Consider the following 16,546-nt stretch of genomic DNA (forward strand, 5'->3'; position numbering starts at 1 on the left):
TCTACAGGAAGGGGAAGGTGCAGAGCTGAAAGAAGGAGAGGGACTGAGGTGGCCCCTCCCTCTCAGCCATGCTGTGCCTTCCTTGCCCACTCCAAATCTGTGATGCAGGAGCCTCCCTGTTGCACCAGCCATCTCCTCCCAGTGGCCAGACCGGTGAGTCCCTGTGTCCTTTTGACTGGGCTGGGATACGGTCCTTCCTGAGCCACTGCTACTTCAGGCACTGGCACTGAGCAGAGCTGGGTTCTCCAGGCAGGCTGGCACTGAGGCTGTGCCCTCCCTGCCAGGACCATGCATGCCTCTGCCCTGGCAGGCAGCTGGCAAGTTGTGAAATTTAGATCAGTGTTGTTGGTTCTTTATATTAACTTGTGTAGCTATCCTGGAAAGGGTTAGAAATCAGTTCTGGAAAAGGCTGTAGTAGTTTTTGGTGAAGAGTTCTGCTGTGTCCTTGTTTATAGGAATCAGAATAGAAGGATATCATGTTAACCCTTCAGCAGGGAGAAAGATTGCAAATAATCTAATAAATGACATATACAAACTTATAGATTGAATAGGTTTAGTTGCAAGTTCTGAGACTTAAATTGAGGAAATGTCAGACATAAGGTTTCTGCATAATATTTTGTATGTCACATGGTTTGTTTGGTCAGGCAATTGGACTAGATAAACATTGTAGTCCTCTTCAACTGAAATACACTGTTCCATGTTCCTGATGGCACAGCTTTCTTCTACAGGGTCACAGATTTGCTTACTGCCCCTGCCCCAGTTGCTTCCACCACCTTTCACTGTAGTGGGGGTTGCTCAGGGGATGAATGAGAGACAGGTTGATGCCCAGTAGGCTCTACTCCATGGCCTTGGGGCCAGGCATGGTTGCAGGAGCATTGAGGAGGGGATACTGGTTTTGACAGCTGAATGGTGTCAGGAAAAGCCGGCTTCTCTACCTTGCCTCATGTTTCCAGGGGGCTGCTGAATAAGTCAGGGAAGCCAAAGCAAGACTCCTTTTTGGGCTCAGAAAGGTCTGTTTTACCAGATGGTGCTAAAGAAGCTGTCCCTGCCCAGAGGAGAATCCAAAGAGACTTGCAAGAAATGTCATTTGCCACGTCCTCAGGGAAATGAGCGTTGCAGCAGTGCTGCAGGAGTGGAGATGATGTCAGACCACTGGCATGCATCATCCCTCAGGACCTGTTTGCTCAGAGCATGGTGCACTGATTCACTGACCATTCTTGGGACTGTCACGCTCCTCCACAACTTCATCTACTGTGTTTTAGAAAAAATTACAAGCTACAAGAGATTTTTGAAGTGCCATTGTGTCCTGCATCATATAAAAAAAGGTCTAATATCCATTGCAAACTAATTCAGTCTAAACAAACTGCTCTTCTACTGTATCAAAGGATACTTAGAAACATTCTGTCAGTCTCAAGCTGGAATATGGAGTGCCAGCAAACAGAACTCATCATTGTCATTTTAACAGGTGTCCAAATGTTGATGATGTCAATGGTGGGGCCTTGCTCAAACCACTGCTTCCACCTTAGCAGAGGTTTAGAGCATTTCTGATGTCCTCTTATGCAGTGAGAAGAGGATCCTGGCAGTCACAACTGGAGAGAGGGAGATCCCAGAGGGACATAATCCCTGAAGGATGATGATCTCTGCTTTTCACCAGCTGCCAGCACTTCTAATCCATGCTGGCTGGGCAGGGCAATGCCTCCTTCATACAAGTCAGAATAGCAGGGAAAGCTTAATTGCCAGGTAAGGTTGTTAAGTGTGTTATTCACAACTGAACCAAGAGGTATCAGCTCCAAACTTAGAGTGATAAAGTCAGAAACTTCAAAGCCAGGAGACTGTGTTGTTTCTCCCCAGCAGAAGAGAAGCTGGGATTAAAATAGAGATTAGTCCACACCGTATCTTTGAAGCTTGGATGCGTGCCCATAGCTGTGGTTCTGAACTGCTGCTCAAGCTGGAAAGCATGTGGATGGGAAATCTTGCAAAATACCAGATCTCATAGGATTTCTACCACTTAAAATTAATCATGTTGCAAGATTTGGGCACTGTCAAGACTTAGTACTATTCTAAAGTGGGGACTTACTTTTAAAATGAGCCTAACCAGGAATTTGAATTGGATCTTCGCACAGTACTTCTTCCAGATGCTGCAATAACACCTGTTAGTGTAGCTATAAATAAAAAGTACTGAGTATTTTTTAAAATGTGCAAAAGTACTGTATCCCCAGTACTGAGCCACAGCATAGTTTCTCCTGGCACTGCTTGTGCTTACGGGACTTGTGGAAGCACATCTAATGCAGAGCAAGTGCCTGTTATGCAAGCGTGAGCCACGGCCAGCGTGGGCTGTCCCAACGTGTGGCCCCTTTGGTTGTTAAGGAAAACTCATTTTTTCTCTTTGCAGGCTATTTCTTATACTTATTTCTTATTGCTTTTAGTTAAAATTTAAATATTTAGAGGAACATTTTGATGGCAATGTGGGTTTTTTTGGTTGTTTATTATTAAGTGATTTAGTGTAAAGGTTTTTTCAGGTGGTTTGATGTCCTTCAGACCATGTCCTAACATAATTTAAAGAACTTGAAGCACATGAGCACTTGGGAATATCAGAGTGGGAATAATCAGGGTCAATTATAGCCTGTGTAAATTCAGTCACTTGTATAGTGCATTGCAACAAAGCCTATGGCTGTGCTGTACATGGAGAAGAGCTGTGCAATGTACCAGTAGCCCTGCACCTTAAGACCTCTTGGCCCGGCATGAACTGTGATCACTTTTCACCATGGCCTGATCGGGTTTGGGGTATGTTTGTGGGGATGGCAAAAAGGGCATTCCTTGCTGTGGTAGTCTGTGCCAAATCCCACTCCCAGCTTTAATATTTTGGAAGCAATAGGACTTTTCAATAACATGGGTAAAATTGTGGGCAAATTTAACCTGGGCAAAACAGACCATTTCAGAATCTCATCTTGGTAATGACAGAGAGGTCTTCTTTGATTGCAAAGAAATATTTAATTGCTACAGACATACTATCAAAAAAGTCGATATCTTGACAAAGTTATAAACAGCTGAAAATAGGAGAATGTGAAAGGACATACCAGGCAGCTTGTGATTACAGGGGGCCCTACCACCATCTGCCATAATTCTTTCATACAATCAGTTGGTTGAATGCTTAGCATATCATCTCCCAAACTTTATTAATATTTTTGTTGTTTACTCTTCAGAGGGTCAAATACTAAATGCATTTAGGGGTGCAGATTTGGTGTCTACAGCCCGTTTCCACCAGTATTATAAATGTTGTGGTGCTTCAGCTTTGCATGCCTTCAACTAAAATTATTTCAAGAAATCTCTTAAACACAGACTTAAAATCTCCTGGATGTCCTTGCGACCCACCCAGGTAAGCCTTTAAGTTAAACCTATGTTTCTTTGCAGTCATCAGTGTTATTTTGGCATGTACTTATTACTGTTCATGTGCTATAGCATTAGAATGAAATTTGGAGTTTTGCTGAACATGGACACAAATTTGGTCATTTTCTTATTTTAGGTATTACAGCTTTTTGGGCCATTTTGAAGTAGGTGTTGTGCACAAAATTATGGTGTTCTGTATAATCTATTTCTGTACGAAAAGGAGCATATTTTCCTACCTATTATGGAATGCTATGATGCAGAGGACAGTTTATTTCTAGCTGTATTTTTTTCCTAGCTCTTTTTTTAGTGCTGTCAGTCTTGTCCTGTGTTATTAGGACAGTTTTCAACACCGCCCACTCTTACTTGTAGAGCAATGAGATAATTTAATTTTTCATTTTTTGGAGATTTCATTTGCATTTTGAATTTTTTCTTGATACAAGATGGAAAAGAAACCCAGAAAAATTAATAAATCTTGCTAATCAAATGATGCATAGTGCTTTTTACTGCATTCCATAGAATTAAAAAAATGTTTTCAAAATAGAAAATCATTCCATTGCAGACAGGTTGAAATAGTGCGTTTGAATCTTACTAAAGCTTTCTATAATCAACTTATAAACTGATTTTTTCCCCAAAGCTGCCACATTTCACTTGCAGCTCCTCAGAATTTTTCAGCAATTTGCAAGCCTATTTGGGTGTCATACAAGATTTCCTTGCAAATAAGGAAACCTGCAGGACTTCACAGACAACAAAATGCAACTGTTCTGTCTTCACCAGTCATTTTCATGTTGGTATGAGTATTTTAGCTGGTCTACCTGTGTCCAAAACACAGTCTCTCATTTTGTCCTGAAGCAGGTGCTCTCTTGGCATCCTTCTTTTGTTGCTCATGCTTATGTTGTGTCAGATGTGTAGAACACATCTGCCTTTCAACAAACAATTATGCTTATGGAGATAATGCCTTCTGGAACTGGAAATTTAGGTTAACAGATTCAGAAGCCTTCGTTAGGTAATACCTAGTGTGACAGAGCACAGCCCTTGTAAGCACAGCACCCAAACAGATGTAACTTCCAAGCTGCTCAGAAGTAATTTAGAGCATTCTCTCAAAGGTACCTACTGATTCCCATAAGGGATAACATGGTATTTCTTCTGTACCCTGACCTTATCTTTGATTGATACTATATAAATTCTGTACCTTACTCTTATATGTGTGCACATCTTTTAAGAGTGAAAGCCCAGAAACTGGCTGACTAAAGAAATGCAATTAAAACCAGTCAAGACTGAGAATGTCCCTAGTGGCAGAGTTTTATTTTTAACTCGTGCCTCTTTTTCAAGTGCTTCCGTCTTTTCCAGCCTTTGCACTCTGAAGTCAAAGAGGACTTGGCATCTCATCAGAAGTGTGTTTGCATCTAGTCTGAGGATGCTCCTATAAAACTGGAGATCTAGGTCTTTTAGGGATGGCTTCTGCAACACCTGAATACTGTTCTCACTGCAGAGCAACCAGAAAATTGTATGATGGATCCATACTCAACATTTTGGCTTTACGAAGTTTGTCATACAACCAAGTATGTTTTTCAGAGACCTCGGGTCTACCTTCATTTGCAGGATCCACATGGGAGACGTAGTGTTCCCAAATTATCTGAAGAAAGCCACTCAGATAGGGAATAACAGTCTTTCTAGCTCTGTAACCCTAACAGAGATTGCAGTATTCCTTCAGAGCAAAATATGCATGACATCTGGAAGCAATTATTTCTTTAAAAATCACTCAGCACTGAAAATGAAAAGCAATAAACTCTGAAGTTTCCAGTTATCCCAGAGTCTCAGTGACCCACACTGGAACAAAGTCACTTCTAGAAAGCCTGAGCAGGGTGGACACTCAGCTGGTCTTGGATCCCAAAGCTGGCCAAACTGTCCTAAGACAAAGAAATAACATTTGTATGAAATCAGGTGGAAAGGGAGGTTTTCTTTCTGTTTTATTATGGGAAGAGAAGGAAATACAAAGAACTGGGTCACACTAGCAGACCTTGCCTATGAAGGCACCGAGCAGAGAATTTTTGGATTTAGAGCCAAATCATACTGTTTGGTGACATGACTGTATTTAGCTGGCCCTTTTAAAACAGTCTAATGTAGGATTGTCACAGAGCTGGAAAAGCCTACAGGGAAAAACTAGTGTGACCAGGGTCTACTGGGCTAGTTAGAGAGCATGAATGCTTTGCTGGTCTTTGCAGGCAGAGTGGGTGTCAGATATTTTGGAAAGGGCAGATGGTAAAGCAGATCCTGATCGATTTAGTTCTCACTAAATGTTGCCTTCAGCCTTTCCACAGTAATGTGGAAGGTGGCTGTGAGCTGGTTTCTCCTCCCTCAGCAACATTAAGGTGAACTCTAATACAGCAATTCCTAGTTTAATTATTTTATTCAAAAGACATGGAAGACTATGGGTTCTTACCAGGCTGTCATTAGCCTGGTTTCCCATGGAAACATAAGTTTGCCTGGTTATGTTGTGTCAGTCTGTCTTCTGACCACTCTTAAGACAAGAGAAAAATACTCAATTCCTTAAATTTTGTGAAAACAGGTGGCTGTGTAGAAGGGAGAGACCCAGGAGCAGTAGGAGCTCAGCAGTACTCATGGGCAGCAGTGGACTCACCCCAGAAAGGGGGCTCTGGGGAGATATAGATTGTGCCAGGGAGCCCTGGTGGCACAGATGTCCTTGTGAAACCTTCGTGTCTCAGGGCCTTTCTGTCCTCTCTATTCCCTCCAGTCTTTTGCTCCTGCATAGTGCCCACTTGGCACAGGCTGGCATTGCCATTGCTCTGGGGAGGTCCCTTTTGCAGTGCAACTTGTGCTGCAGTGCGTGGGGCTTGCTTAGGCAGAGGAGGGATGTCAGAGATGGGACATACCTTTATAATGATGCCCAATTGCTCTGTTGTCTGACAATGTTGATTTTGCTGAGCATTTTTCTACCCAGCACCAGGGGCTGGATGAACTCCCAAAGTGTTGCACTGTTTGATTAAGTATCAGTTGAAGTCCAAGGCCTCAAGTGCCTCACTTGCCCTGACACACTCTGAGATGAAAAAAAACCTGTTGTCACTGTGTTAGACAGACAGATGGTTAAACATCTTCTCCTGTTTTACTTAAGACAGGAATAAAATGTATTACCAGGACTGCAGGAAACCCAACTGCTTAATGGTCATGAAGATCCCTGGGTACCTACTGTTCTCCAGAAGGACTAGGTGGTAGTGCTGATGAACATATTTTTGCTGATAAACATTGTGCCCAATTTGCATGCCAGCTGGATCAGCTACTTACTTGCTATTCTTTTTGCAACCATAATTTTTATCATAAATATTTTCCAGACATACATCAGTAGCTCATATCGCTTGGCTGGCAAGTCTAAGACAAGACTGTCTTAGTAAGTCAGACGATTTGTACAAAACAAGCTGACTCTGTACCCCAGAAAGTGGTCATTTCCTGATTCTTTTGAGTCTCTGAGCTTTTTCTCAATACCTACGGTACATCTGCAGGCAGATTATGGCAAGAATGTTATGACTCCACAGGCATTAATGGAGGAAATGGTATTTTGCTAGCTTGCATTATACCTCTTGCCAGTGAAATACTGTTTTTAAAGCAACTTCAGGTTGGATGGGTGTTTGAGGGAGTGGTGAGGACCCCAGCTCTTAGTCTTGAAACTGTAGTTTGCAACTGCAGTAAAACATGTCGCTGAAGTGTAGGTGTCATTCCATGTCACACTTCCATACGGAGAGGATGCGGCAGTGAAGGGTTACTCCTGTGACTACTTTATGTGATCTGTGTAGGCAAAGAGGGCAAAAAGCAAGATGGGTCTGGGAAGGAGATAAAGGAAAGACAGAGCTGGGAAGTGAGAAATGCATGGGAGGAATGGAGCCGATGTGCAGGAGAAGGAGAGGGAGCAGAGAAGTGGAATACTAAATCAGCAGCAGGAATGCAGGTTTGTACTGCAGCCCTCCAAGGGGCCAGAGCAGACCCCAGGAGCAGTCCCGGGGCAAAGGGATGGCAATGGGCAATGCAGCTCTCCCCTTCAGAGGAAGGCGGGGGACAGGACTGCATGGTGAAGGGCAAGTGAGGTTTTTGCCAGCCTGTCAGACTGTTGTCCTCCCAGTGGCGTTGGTAGGTGGATCAGGATGGAATTTCCTCCTCACCTCGGGGTGGCAGATGCATTTTTTGTTCTCCTCAGCACCCTGGAAGAATACAAACTTCTGAGGGTCATAAAAGCATTTTCCCCAGGGATTTGTTAAGCATGTGTGATGGCTTGTGATGAGAGCAGGTGGGATAAGGTTGGGTTTTTTGGGGCTGTTTGTTTTAATGCTCCTGCATTTTCTGCCAGGTGGTTACCTGCAAAGGTCCTGTACAGCAGGTAGTGTGAGGCACCCTGAAGAGCTGTGGTGGGTGAGTGTGGAGCAGTCCCTGGGCTGTGGTGGCTATGTGGTGAATGAACAGGTAATTTAATTTCAGGCTTACTAAGCGGTTAGTTTACTGGCATATCTGAGACACAAACTCATAAATTAATTTTTGTTTCTTCTTCCCGTAAAACTTAAAAAAGTAGAAGAATTGAGAAGTAGGAAGTATACTGAGATCCTTGTAGACTCCTTTTTGGTGGTGACTGGTCCAGATTTCATTGTGCTTTTGTATTTTCTTACTACTCTTGTGCTTACAAAAGCATGCTGAGAAGTCCTTCAAGGGACTGTCTGCTGACATGAGTATAAAGGGTGGTGCTTCCTCTCACTGCCATGCTATAAATAAGATGCAACTCCAAAGTGCTCTTAGGCTCTTGATTTTTGACTATAGGAGGTCTCAAATCCAAGCTCCTCAGGTACTAGTGAAGGCAGTGAAGAAGCTGATACAGTGCCAATTATCTGTGTTTTACCTTGGCATTAAAGCCAGCTCTGTGCCCAAGCTGCAGCAGAGAAGCTGTAGTCCCTGCAGGCAGTGCACAAGTGCAGAGATCTCTGTTGTTCATAGCACAGGCGTCTTCTCTTCCTTCTGTGGCCCACAGTTCCAACTGGTGAGACAAGGTGTATGGCTGGCTGGGCAAGACTGATGGGTGAGGTTTCTGATATCTTGGATGGTTGGAACATGATGGACAGTAATGTCTTCATCTTTGAATCCCTTTGTTATATAAAAGGCTGACTAAAAAGAAAGAAAACTGCTTGCAATCAAATGCTGCAGCAGCAGTTTGTTTCAGGTGGCTATATCCACAGGGTTTTTTTAGTGTTTCTAGCCAAGCAGTGAGGCATGGAATGACTTCTTACTGCCCGAGCCAGAACTGGACAAACCCCAGTCATTTCTGCAGACACTGCATACCCTTTATGCTGCCAACACTCACTAAGGATCCTGTGTTCGCATCTGCTCCATTCCTCTTTTATCAACTAAACAAAAGCCTGAATTTTAAGCAGAGGCTGATCCCCACTCAGTTGTTCTCACCTTTGCATCTGGTAGGGACAGATAGTTTGGAGGCAAGCTCTTTCCAAAATCCTTCTACTTGTTTTGATGCCCAACAAGGGGGCTATGCTCTTCTGAAAAGACTGGCAGCCTGCTACACTACTGCTCAGTGGTGTGGCTGGGAAGGGATACCGGAAAGAAGCTCTTCCTTCTTTCTGGCTCAGGAGAGTTTTCCTGCTCTGTTTACTGTCAGTTGCTCAGAGATCATCACTTACATCACTTCCACATCATTTACATCACTTTCACATATGCTTTACTCTGGGCAGGTAAGCAGTGACAGAAGAGCTTGTTTCATTTTGGTGCCTTCACCTAAGTGATTCACTCGAATAATCTGATGGTGCCTAGAAGGTATGATTAAATAGCTATGGTTGATTAAACAGCAATGATGGCTCCAGATCTACACTGCATGGACACTTCTTTGCAGTTTTTAAATCCTGGCCCTGTTGATAGCTGGTGTGTTAGCTAAACTCTCTTTACAGGGGTTTGCCAAAGTGCGTAAGAGTCCATCTGAGAAACGCTGTGCTTGGGTCATTTTTTTTAGATCAGGGGTGCAGTGAAGAAACAGCTTGTCTCGTTCTAAATATATTGCCCTTGACAGACATGAAATAAGCCCACTGATTAAAATAGCTGCCTAGTTCCCAGTTCAAGATCTTACTGTATAACATCAGCGTTTGGCTGCCCTTCTGATAAACTTGGAGAAGGACTGATTTCCATTTTGCTCCTTTCGAAAGGGAAGAGGTTGGAGGGTTGTCATGCAGCAGGAATGCACTGATTCTAAGAATTTCTAAACAAGACCCACTGCATTGCGAATGGCAGCAGGAGCTGGGATTTATGGGAAGATTGCTTGGTTAAACGTAGCCTGAAGGAATGAAAAATGAGCAGCCCAAAAAAGAAATTTGTTAAATATTTTGGCAGTGAAATGGAGTACCTGATTTATGAGCAATACAGAGTTATCTTTCCACAAACAGGTTTCTGAGAGTGATTTTTTTCAACCTGGGGCCTTTGGAGGTGCAGCTCTTGGTGAGATGTATGGTTATACTGTCCCATCACATTTGTCCTTTTCTCTGTATGACCAGGTCGAGTGCTTGGTGGAGCATCGGCTGCCATACAAGGGGTGCTTGTGCTTTCTTACCTTCAGATCTTCTTCAGTTGGTGGCTGTAGAGGGTGGAAAGGAGTGCAGAGCTCTGGGGGTCAGTGAGCCATGGGTGAACAGAGGTGCCAGAGGTCCCTGCTGAAGCTCAAAAGGTGTATTGTGGGTTCTGAGGAGATTGAGAGGCATTTTGATCCCTTTGCTATGTCCTGCAATGCCAGGGAGACAGTCTACCTGCTCGTATAGGTGCCACCCCCAGTCACTCACACATGTGGCTGGTGTAGCCTGGGACTAGTGACTATGAGACTTCAGGGGTTAGAGGGGATAAAGGGTGTAAAGGCTGTAGATGAAACAATGGCTTCATTGGAGTCTCTAAGAGTTCTCCTATTGCCTTCAGTAGAATCTCTAATTTTCCTGTGATGATTTTTGTGTGTGTATGCGCAAGATCCACACAAAACTGCTTTCCATTGGTAAAGCATCCCATAGGTGCCAGTTCCCCTGAAATTTTCCATTCAGCTATCTGCACAAATTTAATACTGCATGTGTCTTCAGGAGTCTTGTTTTTGCCCATGTGAAGCTGACTGTCTATAATGAAGTCATGAGTTATTTGCCTAAAATAAGAACCTAGACTTCAAAATAAGAAACCCAAAACCAAACCCACAGCTATTTTTTTCAAGTTCTAAAAAAAAAGTTGTATTTCCTTTTTAAATGAATCTCTCACCACTTAGTATGAACTTGCAGTTCTGCAAGACACAGAGAGCTTTTTTCAGCAGATGCTAAACCTGAAGTCTGTGGGAGATCTAAGGAAGTGGTTAAAGGTGAGCATGTGCTCAGGCGCTTGCTGATTTGGGACAGAGCATTCAGTGTTTTCTGAGCTGTGTCTTATGTTTCAAAGGAAGGACCTTTGTTTTGCCGAAGGATTCATTTCTATTTTGCTATGTGCTGAGAGCTCAGGATAATCTCGTTTGGAGAGAAGAAGAGAGGAGGGAAGGCTACACTTGGGAAAAGCTATTTTCAGTAGCTCTGTTTTCTCTAACCCCAGTTTCCTAATTATGATCAGCTAATGCTGGCAGACTGCTTCACAGAAATTAAACCCCATTATGCAGTGCAAACAAGTCAATGAGGCCTGGAGTTGGACCCTACTTAAACATAAGTAAAATAAAGATCCCCCGTGGCTTTTAATTCCTTTTTATTTAGTTACTTAATTGAACCTGCACTGTTCTTCCTCTGTAATTGATTACCACACAGAAAAGGTAATGAAACAGAAAACTTTATTTTCTTTCCAGTAATCTTTATGGTTATCATGGAAATGTTTTTACTGCTTCCTTTTGGGACATAAAAATTCTCCATATAACCAAAGGGAAATCAATGTTAGTTAATTGAAGGCATTTACATGGTTGGAAATTAAAAGTTGTGTGGGTTTTGTTGTTTCGGTTTGGAGTTTTTCCCCCCCTTTTTTCCCCCCTCTGGTAAATCAACTCAGATTTTTCAGAATGACGATTAATCTGGCATTTTATTGTCCCTTTCTTTTTTTCAAAGCTGAATCACAGAGTCTGGGGGCCTGGTCCAATACCCACCAAAGCCAAATGGGAATCATTCCACCTAATTCAGTGGCTTTGGATCATGCTTTAGAAGGACATATTCAAGACACATTTATATATGCAGAACATACACAGATGCTTACCTGTTCTGCATGGCATTTGTCGTAACTGGGATTAATTTCTGACAGAGAAGGAAAGTTTGGGGTTTTTTCCTGCCTTTAAAGAAAAGCTGATGTTAATTCCCAATTCGATGATGTCCTTTAAATCTCATTCTTCTCATACTTTTTTTCTCTGTTGCTTTAATTTTTGAAGCTTGGTTTTCTTCCTTTTGTACGTTACCTCTTCTCCTCTTCTCCCTTTTTATTTGTGTGTCCCGCTGCCTTTGGCAAGGGTCTCATGGACACAGTTCACCCAGCACCCAGCACTGCATCCAGCCTCCCTACCCTTTGTGAAGCTGTGGGGATTTCTCCATGATGCACGGGACTGGCTGAGAGTTAAAGGACTCAAGTCTGAATGTCCAAGGCAGTTGCCAACTTTCCCCACCCCTTGCCTTTATGCATACAGTTTTTTTGCCTTGGAGCAATTTTAATAAAGACTATGTAACAACATGGTGTTGGCATAGCATGAGCAACATTATTCCATCTGTTTCTAGGGAAAATGTAAAAACGTGTTAGTATAACATTAAGATTCCAATTTTCAACCATTAAAAATCAGGCAACACTGAAGTTACAGACTGCTTTCCTAGCTATTTAGTGATTTTCACTGCCTTTGTTTTTTTGGAACTCCAGTTCAGATGCCTTTAAAAAATGTCTCATGTCCAATGAGCTTTGAGCACCCATCCTTGGAAACAAAGGGTCTCTTAGCTATTTGAGTCTGGGCAGCCAAAATTATTGCTTTCTGTTGATAGTGCTGCAGAGCTGAAGTTTTAAAGAGTATTTAGCCTCTCACTGTAGAGGTGAATGAGGATTGTAAAACATTCATCTTAACTTCTATGAGAATTAACCTTACAGTATACAGTAGGCTTGAGCATGCTAACTTTAATATTTTGCCAAACTCAGATTGGTATAAAAAAGGGCTTTAAGGGGAATATTCCGTGGTTTTCTGAATCGGGGCCTTAACACTTATTTTTTATTTGATTTTTTTTTTGTGTGAATAATTATAAAGATACATCAGGCAGAGTTTTCACTAAACATCACATTTTAAACAGTGATGATAGAATATCCTGTCAGTGCAATTTTGGTTATTTGTGCCAAAAGTCTCATTTTGAAGAGCTGTGCTGGTACAGTCAGGAAACAAAGTAATGCAGCATGTGGCTTCCTGGCATTTGTGCCAACTGAGAACAGCTTTCACTGTCAGTGCTGCAAACTCAAAACAATATTCACAGGGAGATATCCATCAATGCAGAACAGTATTGAGCAAAGTGTACAAACAAGTGATCAAGGAGTGAACGAGGAAAGGTTCATAGCGGACCTGAGACTATGAACAAGGAAGAACTGGTTGGAGACATGAAGGTCAGAGGCAGCCTTGGCTGCAGTGACTGTGGGGCTGTAGAGTTGAAGACCCTAAAAGCAGGCCAAAAAGCAGGATCACAACCCTGGATTTCAGAAGAGCAAAATACACCTGCTTGGAAGAATCCTATGGAATATGGCCCCAGAGAGGAGTTCAGGAGTGGTGGGTGCTCAGAAAAGGACCATTCCCAAGGGTAGGAAATCAAGCAAACGTGGCAGGAAGCCTGTATGGTGAGCAAGGAGTGCCAGACTGGATTTAGACATACAAAGGAAGTGTTTGACATTGTAGAAGGCTATTAGCTTAATTAAGCAAGACTTCCCGTTTGTAAATCCATACTGACTGTTCCCAACCACATTATCCTTCAGGTGTTTGGAAATGCTTTCAGGACAGTTGTCTCCATCAGCTTCCTTGGGACTAAGGTGAAGCTGACCAGTCTGTAGTTCCTCCGATTTTCCTTATTCCTATTCTTGAAGTTGGAGGGATATTTTTTCTGCTCCAGTCATCAACAGAAATGGTTTGAATTTAAGCAGCTGACATCCATAAAAGTATTTAAAATTTTCCGTAATACTTAAATAGTTCAAGGCCTCATTCACATTCATCCTTGGAGTGTTATTGTATTAAGTTCCTGCTAAAAAGTAATTCCCTCTTTTTAATAGATATTACAGGTATGTATGGATAACATAGTCAACTTAGAGCAACAGCAAGTGACTGTTATAACATCAGTTGATGCACGTAATACGTTCAGTATATTGTACTGCTTATTAGGTACCACAGTGGTTCTGAGATGATTTTAGTGATGGTGGTGGTGGCAGAAGCAGGGAGATTGTTGATTTTCACCCTTTTTATTTTCTTCTGCGTGTTTTACTTTCTGGGTGTGAGGCACTAGAGTGCGTCCAGAGAAGGGCAACAAAGCTGGTGAAGGGTCAGGCATTGGAACACGGGAAGCGCTTGACTAACCATCTCTGGAGGTATTTAAAAGACATGTAGATGTGCTGCTTAGGGACATGGTTTAGGCACGGACTTGGCAGTGTTGGATTAGTGGTTGGGCTCGATGATCTTAGACAGCCATCTTTTCTACTCTAAATGATTCTATAATTTACTGTGTATGCCATAGTAATCCATAGTAAGAGAGAGAAAAACGTAATTTTACGATGGTTGCTGTGCTGTCTGATACAGTTGCTTGCAAAAAATGCAAGCATGTGCTGAGAAGCTGCCTCTCTGTTCCTGCTCAAACTTTCTGTGAACGTGGCTCCGCTTGTGCTCCCTGACACCAAGTACTTGTGAGCTGGCAGCATCCCCAGCAGCTCTGGGCTGGCCCTCTGAGACTAGGATGGGCCTGTTCCCCAGCCCTTGACAGTGCTCCATCATGAGAGAGGCCCTGGGAATGGTCCACATCCCCACAACTGCTGGAACTGGCTGCTATCAAATCTTTTTTTTTTTTTTTCATGAGGTGTGACTAATCAGAGTCATCAAACAATAACCTTGTAAAAATGACTTTTTTAGAGCCATGGAAACCACAAGATCCCATTACAAGCCATTTCATTTTCAGTGACTAATGGAAGGCCAGCAGTAATCAGACAGGAGGAAATTCTTAACTCTTTCTCAGGTTCTCTTTTTCCTCTTTAGTAAAAACAAAGTTCACTAATAAATGAAATTTAGCTCAGAGGGGTGTTCTTTATACATGCTTCACCAGTGCCTGGCTAGTTGACAGAAGACTGCCAAATGTCTGTACAGGTTTCTAGGTTTTCCTGCAAAAAGCATTTGCTGCTTGTAAGGTATATTTCAGCTACTTCAAAGGTCTCAAAACAGCTGCTTTTTTTTAATTCTTTTTTCTTTTCATTCCTATTTGCGATTTTATAGATCATATAAGTGAAAGTAGTAAGGAGCAACATATCAAGGTTGCAGGCTTGATCCATGAGCAGATAAGCAGACCTGCATGGCCAGACAGTAGAGCAAGCTGGTTAACTCAGCGTAGCCGAGTCCTGAAGTTAAAATTGCAGAGCTGGAAGTCTCACTCATTAATTTAATTGCAGCAAATTAAGAAATGAAGAGGGTAAGAGGGCAAACACACAGAAACACACTTTTAAGCTTACAAAATATTGAGCTGCATGTGCTGTTGGCCCTATGAGTGTGATTCAACATAGGCCAGCTTTCAGACTTATGCAGAGATCTTGTAAGATTAATGTGAGCAGTATGCTGAAAGATGTAGAGGCACAAGATTCATAAGCAAGGGCTGGGAACTAAGCTTATGGCTGGCAGGATGGGCAGTGCATGACTGAAGTAGTGGGCTGTGGAGCATCATACACATTTTAATTATCAAGTGCTTTTTAGTGTCTGTTGGGGGTTTATTCAACTTAGGACAATTATATACATATGCAACAGTCTGTGCTGTGATGGACTCTGCGCTGTGCTTAATACTGAAGAAGAGCTATTGCTGGGGTCAGAGACCTACCCAGCCAAAGCTTCACTAAGTGACCCTGAAGTCAGCACAAGCATGTGTGATATAATGCAAAGGGTTGTGTGTCCTATTTTTCTCTCCCATTTCCCATCTTACATTCTCCTCTTTTTGGCTCAGTGCAAGTGAGTCCTGGACTGGACACTGGTCTTGCTTAGATCTACTTGAGAAATGGCACTTCTTCTCCACCTTCCCACCTCATGAAATCTCCAAGGGTGTGCTGAACTCGCCTCCCATTCAGAGGTGAACAGACTTAGGCAAGCTCTAAACAGCACAGGTAAGTGGGATGAATTTATTTTTTTGAAGTTTTCATTTCCCTTTGTATATAAAACTTCTAAAAATGGCTTATAATTGCAGGTGAGGAGATAGCTGTTAGGGACAAATAAGTGCCTGTGCAACTCCTCCCAGCCACAGTCTGGGGGAATTTAGGAAGCTGTGTAACCACAGCAATGCTTCTTCCCTACCTCAAGTAACTGGTGCTATTATAGGATTCGTTTTTTTTCAATCTGGCCAAAAATTCTTCTGTAAACTTTTTATATGACAAATATGAAGAGTGGCAAGGAATTTAATTCCAAGCCCTCAACCCTACAGGGTCTGAGGTGGGAGAACCCCATAATTCAGAATGAGACATGGACTCCTCATTAGCCACTCGATATTGCACCTGGCCTCTGGGCCATTTGGAGAGGTCCTCACTCAGGTGGTGTTGTCCCGGGTCCAAGAACCAGCTCCCACTTCCAAGCCCAGTGCCATGCCCAGCTGGGGTCACCAAACTGTGAGGTCTTGTGGATGCTGTGGAAAAGCTGTGAGTCACAAACATTTCCTGTAGCATCACTTTGTGTGGGTTTCTGCTCAGGGCTATATAAAAGCAAAGGCTGTGCTACCTCCAAGGACAAACACACATGGTGAAATTCAAGGGCTTCTCAGGTGGCTGCAGCTTCAAAGAAGCTAACTAAATGAAAAGAGCACTGTCAGAATGTCTGGGCCCTTTGGAGGTCCAGCTCATTTGAGCTGTTTAGTATCTGTGTACCTGTCACTTGGCTTTAGTTTCATCAAGTAAGGAAAGGTGATAAAAACCAAGGAAATGAGCTCAAGTG

The 16,546-nt window shown here is 42.7% G+C and overlaps 1 long non-coding RNA gene across 1 annotated transcript; it reads left to right on the forward strand.

Annotated features, from left to right (window-relative positions):
• Positions 1–1,523: 1,523 nt before the first annotated feature.
• Positions 1,524–15,703, forward strand: LOC120322805. The gene is made up of 3 exons (XR_005562730.1): positions 1,524–1,740; positions 3,204–3,376; positions 15,573–15,703. It is a non-coding gene; the product is annotated as an uncharacterized LOC120322805 (long non-coding RNA).
• Positions 15,704–16,546: the final 843 nt, after the last annotated feature.

Source organism: Pipra filicauda, unplaced genomic scaffold, assembly GCF_003945595.2.
Source record: "Pipra filicauda isolate LSUMZ 115617 unplaced genomic scaffold, ASM394559v2 scaffold156_size1729456_pilon, whole genome shotgun sequence".
Lineage (NCBI taxonomy): Eukaryota > Metazoa > Chordata > Aves > Passeriformes > Pipridae > Pipra > Pipra filicauda.